Raw genomic sequence first — 12,479 nt, forward strand, 5'->3', positions numbered from 1 at the left:
TGTGCAGGCGGTGCGCGAAGCGCATCGTGCGTACATGGCCCATCCAGCGTAACGTGGGCACGCGGTGCGCGTAGCGTACCGCGTGCCCACCGTGCGTGCACGGCACTAACTGCGTAAAGTGGGCGCGCGGTGCGCGAAGCGCACCGCGTTTCGCGCACCATGCGCGCACGGAACGAACTGCGTTAAGTGGGCGCGCACGCCACGAACGGCGTAAAGTAACTTAGCATTTAAAAAACCGTACAAATTCACTGAAAAAACCATAGGTTTCACACACGTTATAGTTAGGAATTAGCATTTAAAAAACCTTGCAAATTCACTGAAAAAACCATAGGTTTCACACATGTTAGAGTTAGCGGACATTTTAATCATAAAAAACCATTGAAATTCCCCCGTTATAGTTAGTGCAAGCAACTATAACTCACGCGACCGCAATCCTCTGCTGATGACATATGTGTCTTTATGAAAAAAAAATATTTGTAATATATGTATAGCTAAAATTTAATGGAAGAAGACATGGGCAAATAAGTGTCTAAATACAGTATTAGCATCAGCAGAGGATTGTGGTCGCGTGAGTTATAGTTGCTTGCACTAACTATAACGGGGGAATTTCAATGGTTTTTTATGATTAAAATGTCCGCTAACTCTAACATGTGTGAAACCTATGGTTTTTTCAGTGAATTTGCAAGGTTTTTTAAATGCTAATTCCTAACTATAACGTGTGTGAAACCTATGGTTTTTTCAGTGAATATATATATATATATATATATTAACTACTGGCGGTCGCCAGTAGATAGTTATAGTTACAACCTAGTTTCCATAGGAAATCTCAAAATTCTATTTTGAATAACTTTGGCGCCGGTTGACGAATCCTCGCGAAATTTTCAAAACAGGTGGGGCGCTCCGCTCAGCTCCTACCCTGAAAGTCTCGGGGTGAATCGTCAAGCGGGGGCAGAGAAAACGGGGGGGTCCCAAAACGCGTTTTCCCCATGCATTTTTCCATAGGACCTTTAGACACAGCTACAGCCCCAACGGCTGAACAGAATTACGTGAAATTTGGCAGAGAGGTAGCCATAAGGTCAAGGAAGTGCCTTTTGCAGGTCTGGTGTAAATCTGTTCAGTATTTCCTGAGAAAATAGCATTTAAAAGCATATCAATATCTATACGCGCGCACCGTGCGCGCACTGTGCGCGCACCCTGCCGTGCGCGAGCGCAATTCTGATTGGTTGTTAGATGTCGGTAAACATTCGAATCGGTCGAAACCAGGAAGTGTCGTCCGCCATTTTGTCTCTCGCAGTCTGAGGGGGTGAAAAAAAAAGGATGAGAACGTGAAAAGGGGGCAGAGTGGACAGTTCCTGACCCCCTAGCCTTGGTCAGGGGGTCACAGAAGGACCCCCAAGGGAGAAAAAAACATTTTATTTGTTTTTTTGATAAATCGCGAGGTGCGGGCACTGCGCGCACACGGCACGCACTGCGAACCGTGGGTGCTCGGTGCGCGAAGCACACCGAGCGCCCACAGCGCGCAGGGTGCGCGCACCTTGCGATTTAAAAAAAAAATTATAATTCACGGTGCGCGCACGGTGAAAAACCTGAAAAAAAAAAATTAATACATAACTTAGCATTTAAAAAACCGTACAAATTCACTGAAAAAACCATAGGTTTCACACACGTTATAGTTACGAATTAGCATTTAAAAAACCTTGCAAATTCACTTAAAAAACCATAGGTTTCACACATGTTATAGTTAGCTGGACATTTCACTCGTAAAAAACCTATGAAATTCCCCCGTTATAGTTACTGTAGGCAACTATAACTCACGCGACCGCAATCCTCTGCTGATGACGTCAGATATTACATCACTGATGACATATGTGTCTTTATGAAAAATAAATATTTGTAATATATGTATAGCTAAAGATTAATGGAAGAAGACATGGGTAAATGGGGGCGTGGCTTGGACGCCGACTGGAATGGCCGCCTGACTTTGGAGCTCCGCAACACCGGGACGGACTTTCAACCCGTTCGGAGGCGTTCCTGCATATTTTCCGTTTCTTTTGGCGGTTCCCAGCATCGGAGCGTGATGTGCACCCGGTGAGGTCTGGGGGTCCGCTCTTCTGTGAAAAATGCCTCATTTTCGCCGAATCTGCTAATCACCTCAGCGCGTCCGCCATTTTGGGATGATTTTACGATGCCACCGCGTCTGAGGGGAATGCCTCTACTGTGGCTCTCTGCTACTCCCTGAGTCTGTCACATCTGCATCAACGCTTCAGAGAGGTGATTTAAATTGATATTTACATTATGTGGGCGCATAAAGATAGATTTTGCACCAGAGACTCTCTTGCTGTGACATTTACACAATTTTAATGAAACATCGCAGAATTTGTTTCCTTTCAGCCAAATCTCATATGGCGCTAAATCTACTATTGGGCAACGTTATTTAATCACCAATCCTGTATGAACTGTTTCTGGTGGCTGCATCAGGGGGATATGTCATTTGGCTCCACGTGGTCTCTTTATTCATGCCAGCTTCTGAGACTTCTTGTGACTCCTGTAAGCGGATGGCTTCGTGCTGAAGATGTGATGGCCAGACTTCGTTTTTCTGCAAGTGATTCGCCCATTCATATCTCTTGATGTAAGTCCCTCAGCGCGACCGCCATTTTGTATTATGCGCGATGTCCGCTTGTCGCTGAGGTGATTACAGTCATGATCTTCCTGCTCTTTCTCCAGTCACTGGTCTGTACTCTAGGCAACTAAGGACCTCTCCTTTGTGTTTTGCGCCCTGTCAGTGTGCTATGCTTCCAACTTACTCCTCATGTTGGCGCTCCGTTTTCTGAGACCTCTGCCTTCATGCTTTCCTCGCAATATGCCGCATATGCTGTGCTCTTCAATGATAACCTACTTCAGTTCCAAGGCATAAGACTTATTTTTCTAGTTCCTTTTTTGCAAGTATGCTCACCAAGTCTTAGTGCACACGGCTTTCGCGCCCACTGGTGATCTCCTGGTTATTACTGGAAACATCTTCTAACATCTGCTGGCATTACCTCCAGGTCCGGGGTTTCTTCATGATTTTTCCAAGTGTCCTCTGCTACTCCTGATGACCGCTGGGCTCTTCAGACTGGACATATTGACATTCTCTGCTTTTGAGTGCAGGTCGTTGTGTTGGTTTGCTTCTTTGCCTTCTGGTCACTGTCACTGGCACGTTTAGGCTTCTATGGGCAAGCTACGCAACCCAAAGTTTGTCTTTGTGCCCTCGAAGACTCCACCTTCCTCTGCCTCCTCCTCATCAACAGGTCATTCTCCTCATCCTCCTTCCACGGATCAAATGGCGACAACAGCCTCCACCCGCTCTTCTCCATCACAACTTACCTCCAGTAAGTCTTCTCCTCCTGCCTCCTTACCTAAGCGCTTGAAGCAGGACTCCTCTCCTCCTCCACCCGAGTCATCTCCACCCCCTATATCTATGGAGTTGATACTTGAGGAGATTCGCGCTTTGCGCCCGTTCGTGGAGGAGACTAATACTAAGATGCAGCTTTTTGAGGCCAAATGGTCAACTATGGAGGCTCGTGTTTCTTCTGTGGAGCAGCAGGTTCCAGAAATTCAGTCAAATTCTCAACGCATCTCCTCTCTGGAAAAATCTCTTCTCGCCCTTCAACAACACACTGAAGACTTGGAAAACAGGAACAGGAGGAATAACCTACGCGTTTATGGCCTGCCGGAATCCTTGGAAGGAGATGATCCTGTCACGTTTTTCTCTTCTTTCCTTCTGAAATTGTTGGACCTTCCTGCTACTACCTCTCTCAGTATCCAACGAGCCCATAGACTTGGCCCTCGCTCCTCCTCCTCAACCAAACTGCGAGGGGTCATCATCCTCTTCCTCAAATTTACGGATCTCCTTCTGGTCCTCTCCACAGCTCGAGCGAAACGCCAAGTGTCCTGGATGGGTCAGAGAGTTTTTCTCTCTCAGGATGTCTCTAATGTCACTGCTGCCAGAAGAAAAGAATTTCTATCTCTTCGTGCTCCTCTGCGCTCTATGGGAGCTAGATATGGCCTTTTTCACCCTTGTACCTTCAAGGTAACTCATCAAAACAACACCTGGACTTTCCAAGACCCGGCTGAACTTAAGAATTTCATTCACATTCAGACTAATGCTGGCATGGACACATCCAATCCTCCTACAGGTTGATTATTTACTTGTTTGGTTTTTTCTCCTTACAGGTTCCTGCTGGAATTTTTTCCCTCCTTGGTTGATTCTTCTTCTGCCTGATGTGATTGTATAATGGTTGTCATTTGGGTTTTCTGTTTTGCATACAATTGTTTGTTTTTGTACTGTTTACCTCCCCATGACTTCTGCATAACATGTTTCTTTTTCCCTCCCTTAGATTTTCTGTTCGATCAACCCTCTTGTAGTCCTCTTCGTATCATATGATCCGTCTTCCTCATATTCCGTCCTGGTGCGGTGTGTTGCTCTCCGGCTTGGGGGGCTGTTCTTGTCGAATCCTCCCACACCCCATCGTCATCTTGTCATCTCCCTTCCCCCTTCAGGTATGTTTTCCTCAGTCATCCGTTTTGGATATGTACTGTCTCTTCTTCTACTCCTCTTTTCCTCCCTTTTCCTTTCTTTCCTTTTTCCTTGTTCTTCTTTTACTATGTCTTCTGACTTTCTTTTGTCTTGCGCTTTTCTTTCACTCGCTTGTTATTCTCCTTTATGGCGTTTTTGGTTTTATGTCTTTTCTCTGTTCCTTGCACATTTTATTGTTATTTAATTCAAAGTTATCTCATGGAATGTGAAAGGTTTTGTTAGCCCTATTAAACGGCAGAGAGTGCTTTCCTATCTAGCCTCTTACACTCCTGACTTAGTTCTTTTACAAGAAACTCATCTTTCTGAGGCGGAGTCTCTTAAGTTAAAAAGAGGCTGGGTGGGAACGGTTTTATTTTCTCCTACATCTAACAAAAAGAATGGTGTGGCCATTTTGTGTCACAAGAAGCTCAAATGTAAAGTTCTTTGTCAAGAAAATGATACCGAGGGTTGTTGGGTCTTAGTCAAACTGTTAATCAACTCTGTATCTCTGACGGTTTTTAATGTATATGGCCCCACTCATCCTGACTGTAATTTTTGGCCTCTAATAACTTCTAAGTGTTTTCAATACAGTGATTCCCTGTTCATTCTGGGGGGGACTGTAATCAAATTGTTGATCCGTTTCTCGATCGCAAATCCTCTGCCCGCTTCACCCCCCACAAATCACATACACAATTCCTTGACACTATCTCCAAATCTCACCTTCTTGACTCATGGAGACTGTCCCACCCTGACTCTTTGGACTATTCTTTCTTTTCACCTCCTCATGCCTCTTTCTCTCGGATTGACTACATCTTCCTTTCTCAGTCTCTTTCTCAAAATCTTCTTTCCTCATCTATAGAGCCGATAGTTATCTCAGACCATGCTCCCATTGTCACTGTTCTTGATCTTCTTCCTCCTCATCCCAAATCCTCCCGCTGGCGCTTCAATAATTCTCTCCTCCTGGATCCCCTCTTTTCTTCTTCTTTTCTTTCCTTTGCTACGGAATTTTTCCTACTCAATTCTGATCCTTCTTTGCCCCCTCATGTTATCTGGGACTCTTTTAAGGCTACCGCTCGCGGTTTTGTGATTGACTTTGTCTCAAAGAAAAAGAAGTCTTATCTTAAGAAACAGAAAGACCTTCTCTCCCATATTAAATCCCTGGAGCATAAATTCTACACCTCTTCTACTACAACGGTTTTACCAGACCTTATACGCGCCAAACTCGATTTTAACAAAATCTCCACTGACAACGCTTCCTCTTCACTACTCCGCAGCAGCGCCCGCTACTACGGAGGTCGCAACAAGTCAGGTAAACTTTTGGCCAACTACCTTAAGTCTCGCAGGGAGCGTAATCTGATTGATTCAATATATTCCACTGATAATCTTCTCTTGCATAAGGAGCAGGATATACTCGCCCAATTTCAACAGTTCTATCAATCTCTTTATACTCCTGAATCCCCCCCTTCGGCTGCTCTTATTCAATCCTACTTGGACAAAATTCCTGCCCCCTCCACTTCTTATCTTAACTTCCCTGATCTTGAACTTGACCTTTCTATTACCGAACTAGATAGCGCCTTAACATCTCTAACCAAGGGTAAATCTCCGGGCCCAGACGGTTTCTCTGTGGAGTTTTATCTACATTTTTCAGATCTTTTGCTTCCTAAACTTCTCTCCCTCTTCCAATCCTTCTTTACCTCCGGTACAGCTGCTGGTACCATTCACGAGGCTACGATTTGCCTAATACCCAAAGAGGGTCGTGACCCGCAATTTTGTAAAAATTATCGCCCAATATCCCTTGTCAATGTAGACTATAAATTATTTGCTAAACTTCTTGCCCGGCGCTTAGATCCTTTCCTCCCACACCTTATAGGTAAGGAACAATGTGGATTCGTAAAGGGCAGACTCACCTCAGATAATTCCCGCCTTTTTCTCAATGTTCTCAATAAGGTACCTTCTCTCAACTTTTCTCTAGCTGCCATATCGGTTGATGCTGAGAAGGCTTTTGATAGAGTAGATTGGTCCTTTCTTTTTGCCTCCCTTCGTTGGCACGGTTTTGGTCCTAATTTTATTTCTCTTGTTTCTTTACTTTACTCCTCCCCTAAAGCGTCTGTTCTAGTTAATTGCCAGCTATCCCCTTATTTTCCCTTGCAACGTGGCGTCCGTCAGGGCTGTCCTTTGTCCCCTTTACTTTTTGTCCTAGCTTTAGAGCCATTTCTTACGTCTATTAGAAACAACGTTTCTATTTCTGGCTTCCCTTATGATAAAACTCATTTGAAACTCTCTGCGTATGCAGATGACATTCTTTTGTTTATTTCTGATCCTGACCAATCCATTCCGGCCTTACTACTTGAGTTTAACTCCTTTTCCCAAGTTTCTGGTTACAAGATTAACTCTGATAAAACTGAGATCCTTCCTCTTACTAAATTTTGTCTCCCTCATCAGTTTTCGACCACTGGTTTTGCATGGAACTCCTCTAAAATTAAGTACCTTGGAATTTTGTTCTCTAACTCCATCTCTTCATCTATTCGGTTGAACATGTCTGCTGTACTATCCCGTATGGATAAGTTGTTCTCTTCTTGGAATCCTCTCTTTCTCTCATGGTGGGGTCGGCTGGACTCGATCAAAATGATGATATCTCCCATTCTTATATACATCTTTTCCATGCTCCCCATTCATATCCCTGATATTTATTTCAAACGCATTGATTCCTGTCTCTCTAAGTTTCTTTGGAATAATAAAAAATCGAGAGTTGCGCTAGCTGCTCTTCGTAAACCGAAGTCCAATGGCGGAGTCAACTTTCCGGATTTCCGTCTTTATCATAAATCTTTTTCTCTTCGTCAAGCTTCTAATTGGCTTGTTCTTGCACCTTCCCCTCTTGCTCCTCTTTGGCTCTCTATTGAACGCTCACTCCTCTCCCCTTTCTCCCTATCTGAAATTGTACATTTCACTGCTAAGAATTTAACCACTCCTCTACCCCTGTTCAAGCACACTTCTTCTCTTTTACATGCTCTGGTCCGTCCTGACCCGGTCTCTCGTGAATCCTTTTTGGCCTCCCCTATCTGGTACAATTCGCTTATTCTCCTCAATAATCGTCCTATTTGTTGGACTGTGTGGAGATCAAAGGGTCTGATGTGGGTTAACCAACTTTTCGATGGTTTTCTCCCATGTTCCTTTCCTCAATTCCGACTTCTGTTTCGCTGTCCCCAGTCTTTTTTCCACCGATTCACTGTCCTCATGGCCATCATACTTGATGTCTACTATTCTCTTCCCTTATCATCCTCTTCTGTTTCCCATTCCCCGCTTCTTCAGATCCTGTTTACTCTCCCTAAAGCCTCTCTTATTTATAAATTTTTCTCCTCCCCCAATCCGACCCGCCCGAAATCTAAATTGGAACTTGCTTGGGAGCTTGATTTGGGCTGTGACTGGTCTATAGCTGTTTGGGACAAAGTTTGGGCCAGGTCCTTAAAAATCTCCCGTTCCGCCTCACTAACTCAATCTATGTTCTTTCTATACCATAGACTTTATCTCTCTCCCGTTTCTATTTCTCGTTTTTCTCCTGATAAGGACTCTACCTGTTGGACCTGCTCTGTCCCTAATGCTGATCTTTTTCATTTACTTTTCCTATGCCCTTTTGTTCTCGCACTCTGGGATCAGGTGTGGTCTCATATCTCTCGTCTCTTTTCTATCTCTATCCCATACTCTATCCCTCTCCTTTTTTTAGGTAGTATCTCTGACACTCTTGATATTCCTTCTCGCTCCTCTGGTCTATTAGATCTTATGTTGGCTTTGGCTTTCCAACACATTTCTTTTAACTGGAAGGATCTCTCTAAGCTCTCTATACAATGTTGGTGGATTTCTCTCTGTCACTATCACAGGCTTGATGTTCGTTTCGCTGCTGCTTCCACTCCTACCCTCAATAGAGATTTATTCTGGTTGCCTCTCACAGCATATCTTGACCGCATGGCTCTGAAATCGAAATCTATCTCTCCTTTATCCTCTGAGAATTTCAAACCCCCATGAGTGACTTTTGCTCTGTCCCTCTTCTTCCTTTCTTCTTCTCTACTCCTCTTAGATCTTTTGCATTTGCATTTTTCTTTCCTGCCTTTCAACTATTCCCTACCCTTGGCTTATTTGCTCTTTCTATTCTACCTACTTTCTCTCTGATCTCATCATCTATTCTTCTCCTAACGCCTCATATTTACCTTTCTCTTTCTCCTTTCTCCTCCCTTTTTCTCCTCTTTCCCCCTTTTCCTCCTGGTTGCCTTTAAAATTTTACAAAATGCTTTTTAAATTTTTCCTCAGGTTTCTTATGTTTAACGCATGATGACCCTCTATTATTTTTCTCTTTTTGATTCTGTATGACAATGTTCTATATATGACCTGTATTTTGTTGTTCACTATGCTTTTTCTTCAATAAAGCATTTCAAACACAAAAAAAAGACATGGGTAAATAAGTGTCTAAATACAGTGATGTAATATCTGACGTCATCAGCAGAGGATTGCGGTCGCGTGAGTCATAGTTGCCTACAGTAACTATAACGGGGGAATTTCATAGGTTTTTTACGAGTGAAATGTCCAGCTAACTATAACGTGTGAAACCTATGGTTTTTTAAGTGAATTTTATATATATATATATATATATATCCAAAGCACACCACTCCATACAGAAGCAGTAGAGGCCACTCGGGGGACCCGCTGGAGGACCTTTAATAGGACAGTTCGGGCATAATGCATTTCGGCCTTACGGCCTTCTTCGGATGCCGTTGATTGCAAGGTACTGCTCCACCCCACCTTTAAATGTCCAGGCTCTCTCCCATTGGCGGTAATCCGCTTGACCTCCGGTCACATGGTCGCAACTCCACTGTAGCTTCAACAAGACTACAGCTCCCAGCATGCAGTGTTATTGGGTAAGTGTTGCCTCGGGGGAGCCCGATCGTTGTATGCTCCTGTGGACGTTTGATGTTAAGCAAAAAGTGCGGAGTGTCCGAATTTTAAAGTCCTTGTTTGGAGATCTATCATAGTGCTTCCTCGAGTACCCTTTGATGCTCCAGCCTCGTTGTACATGCGCCCACCGGGTCGTGACACAAAATACAGTGAACTTGCCTCCTCGTCAATAACGAGCTGTGCCTGGCAGCAGCCCATGGCTTGGCCAGCACCTCAAGGCGGGCTGGAGTTGTTCCAATAACTTGGACAAGTAGAAAGGCTGCGGCAGCAGCAGGTACCAGCATCACTCCGGCCACTTGACAGAACGGAGCCTCTTACGCGCCTCTGGTTAGCGCAAAAATATCCAAAGCACACCACTCCATACAGAAGAAGTAGAGGCCACTTGGGGAACACGCTGGAGGACCTTAAATAGGACAGTTCGGGCATAATGCATTTCGGCCTTACGGCCTTCTTCGGATGCTGCTGATTGTAAGGTGCTGCTCCACCCCCACCTTTAAATGTCCAGGCTCTCTCCCATTGGCGGTAGTCTGCTTGACCTCCAGTCACATGGTCACAACTCCACCGTAGCTTCTACAAGACTACAGCTCCCAGAATGCCTGGGGAGAGCCCGATCGTTGTATGCTCCTGTGGGCATTTGATGTTAAGCAAAAGGTGCGGAGTGTCCGAATTTTAAAGTCCTTGTTTGGAGATCTGTCATAGGGCTTCCTCGAGTATGCTTTGACGTTCCAGCCTCGTTGTACATGCGCCCGCCGGGCCGTGAGACAAAATTACAGTGAACTTGCCTCCTCATTAATAACGAGCTGCGTCTGGCAGCAGCCCATGGCTTGGCCAGCACCCCAAGGCGGGCCGGAGTTGTTCCAATAACTTGGACAAGTAGAAAGGCTGCGGCAGCAGCAGGTACCAGCATCACTCCGGCCTCTTGACAGAACAGAGCCTCTTACGCGCCTCTGGTTAGCGCGAATATATCCAAAGCACACCACTCCATACAGAAGAAGTAGAGGCCACTCGGGGGACACGCTGGAGGACCTTTAACAGGACAGTTTGGGCATAATGCATTTCGGCCTTACGGCCTTCTTCGGAAGCCGCTGATTGCAAGGTAATACTCCACCCCCACCTTTAAATGTCCAGGCTCTCTCCCATTGGCGGTAATCAGCTTAACCTCCGGTCACATGGTTGCAACTCCACTGTAGCTTCAAAAAGACTGCAGCTCCCAAAATGCAATGTTGTTGGGTAAGTGTTGCCTGGGGAGAGTCCGATCGTTGTATGCTCCTGTGGGCATTTGATGTTAAGCAAAAGGTGCAGAGTGTCCAAATTTTAAAGTCCTTGTTTGGAGATCTGTCATCAGGATTCCTCGAGTCCCCTTTGATGTTCCAGCCTCGTTGTACATGCACCCGTCGGGCCGTGAGACAAAATTACAGTGAACTTGCCTCGTCGTTAATAACGAGCTGCACCTGGCAGCAGCCCATGGCTTGGCCAGCACCTCAAGGCGAGCCGGAGTTGTTCCAATAACTTGGACAAGTAGAAAGGCTGTAGCAGCATGAGGTACCAGCATCACTCCGGCCTCTTGACAGAACGGGGCCTCTTACGTGCCTCTGCTTAGCGCGACAATATCCAAAGCACAACACTCGATACAGAAGAAGTAGAGGCCACTCGGAGGACACGCTGGAGGACCTTTAATAGGACAGGTCGGGAATAATGCATTTCGGCCTTACGGCCTTCTTCGGATGCCGCTGATTGCAAGGTACTGCTTTCCCCCCACCTTTAAATGTCCAGGCTCTCTCCCATTGGCAGTAATCTGCTTGGCCTCCGGTAACATGGTTGCAAATCCACTGTAGCTTCAACAAGACTACAGCTCCCAGAATGCAGTGTTTTCGGGTAAGTGTTGCCGGGGAGAGCCTGATCGTTGTATGCTCCTGTAGGCGTTTGATGTTAAGCAAAAGGTGCGGAGTGTCCGAATTTTAAAGTCCTTGTTTGGAGATCCGTCATAGGGCTATATTTATGGTTTTATATATATATACACTAAGCATAAATAAAGCCAGTTTTCCCGGAGCCAGTGTTGTGGCGCATTTTTGGTATGGATGTTACAAGCGGGGAGCGCTGTCTCCCGTTTAGCCATGAACGCCCTGCAGGGTTGGGGGCCCCCGACGGCAGCGAACTTTGTTGTATGGTATTAATTGGGGGGCATGACCCGCTTGACCCACTGCAAGCCAGAGGATTTACCGGTGATTGTGCAGTGGTTACGAGAAAGGGAGCGGAAAGGGGGTTGATACCTCCTTGTAGCAGGTTCCGGATTCAGCGCCTTGATTGTGACATTGTGCAACTGCTACGTGAACGAGTGTGCACCAGAGTTTGCCAGCAACCATACTCACCTGCAACATCATGTCGGAGTTTGAGGTGGGACTTAACAATATTAGAACTGCATGACCATTGTCCATTTCAACTCCTGATGAATCATGGGATTTGTAGTGTGGGAGCAGTCCGGCAGGTACTTACCAATTACTTCTGGGACATTGCACACGTGTTGTACCTCTGAAGAAAGCAATACGCTGAAACGCGTCAGGTGCTTCACCATCGTTGCAGCCTGCACTAAGCATAAATAAAGCCAGTTTTCCCGGAACCAGTGTTGTGGCGCATTTTTGGTATGGATGTTACACGCGGGGAGCGCTGTCTCCCGTTTAGCCATGAACGCCCTGTAGGGATGGGGGCCCCCGACGGCAGCGAACTTTGTTGTATGGTATTAATTGGGGGGCATGACCCGCTTGACCCACTGCAAGCCAGAGGATTTACCGGCGATTGTGCAGTGGTTACGAGAAAGGGAGCGGAAAGGGGGTTGATGATACCTCCTTGTAGCAGGTTCCGGATTCAGCGCCTTGATTGTGACATTGTGCAACTGCTACGTGAACGAGTGTGCACCAGAGTTTGCCAGCAACCATACTCACCTGCAACATCATGTCGGAGTTTGAGGTGGGACTTAACAATA

Source organism: Triturus cristatus, chromosome 6 (assembly GCF_964204655.1).
Source record: "Triturus cristatus chromosome 6, aTriCri1.1, whole genome shotgun sequence".
Lineage (NCBI taxonomy): Eukaryota > Metazoa > Chordata > Amphibia > Caudata > Salamandridae > Triturus > Triturus cristatus.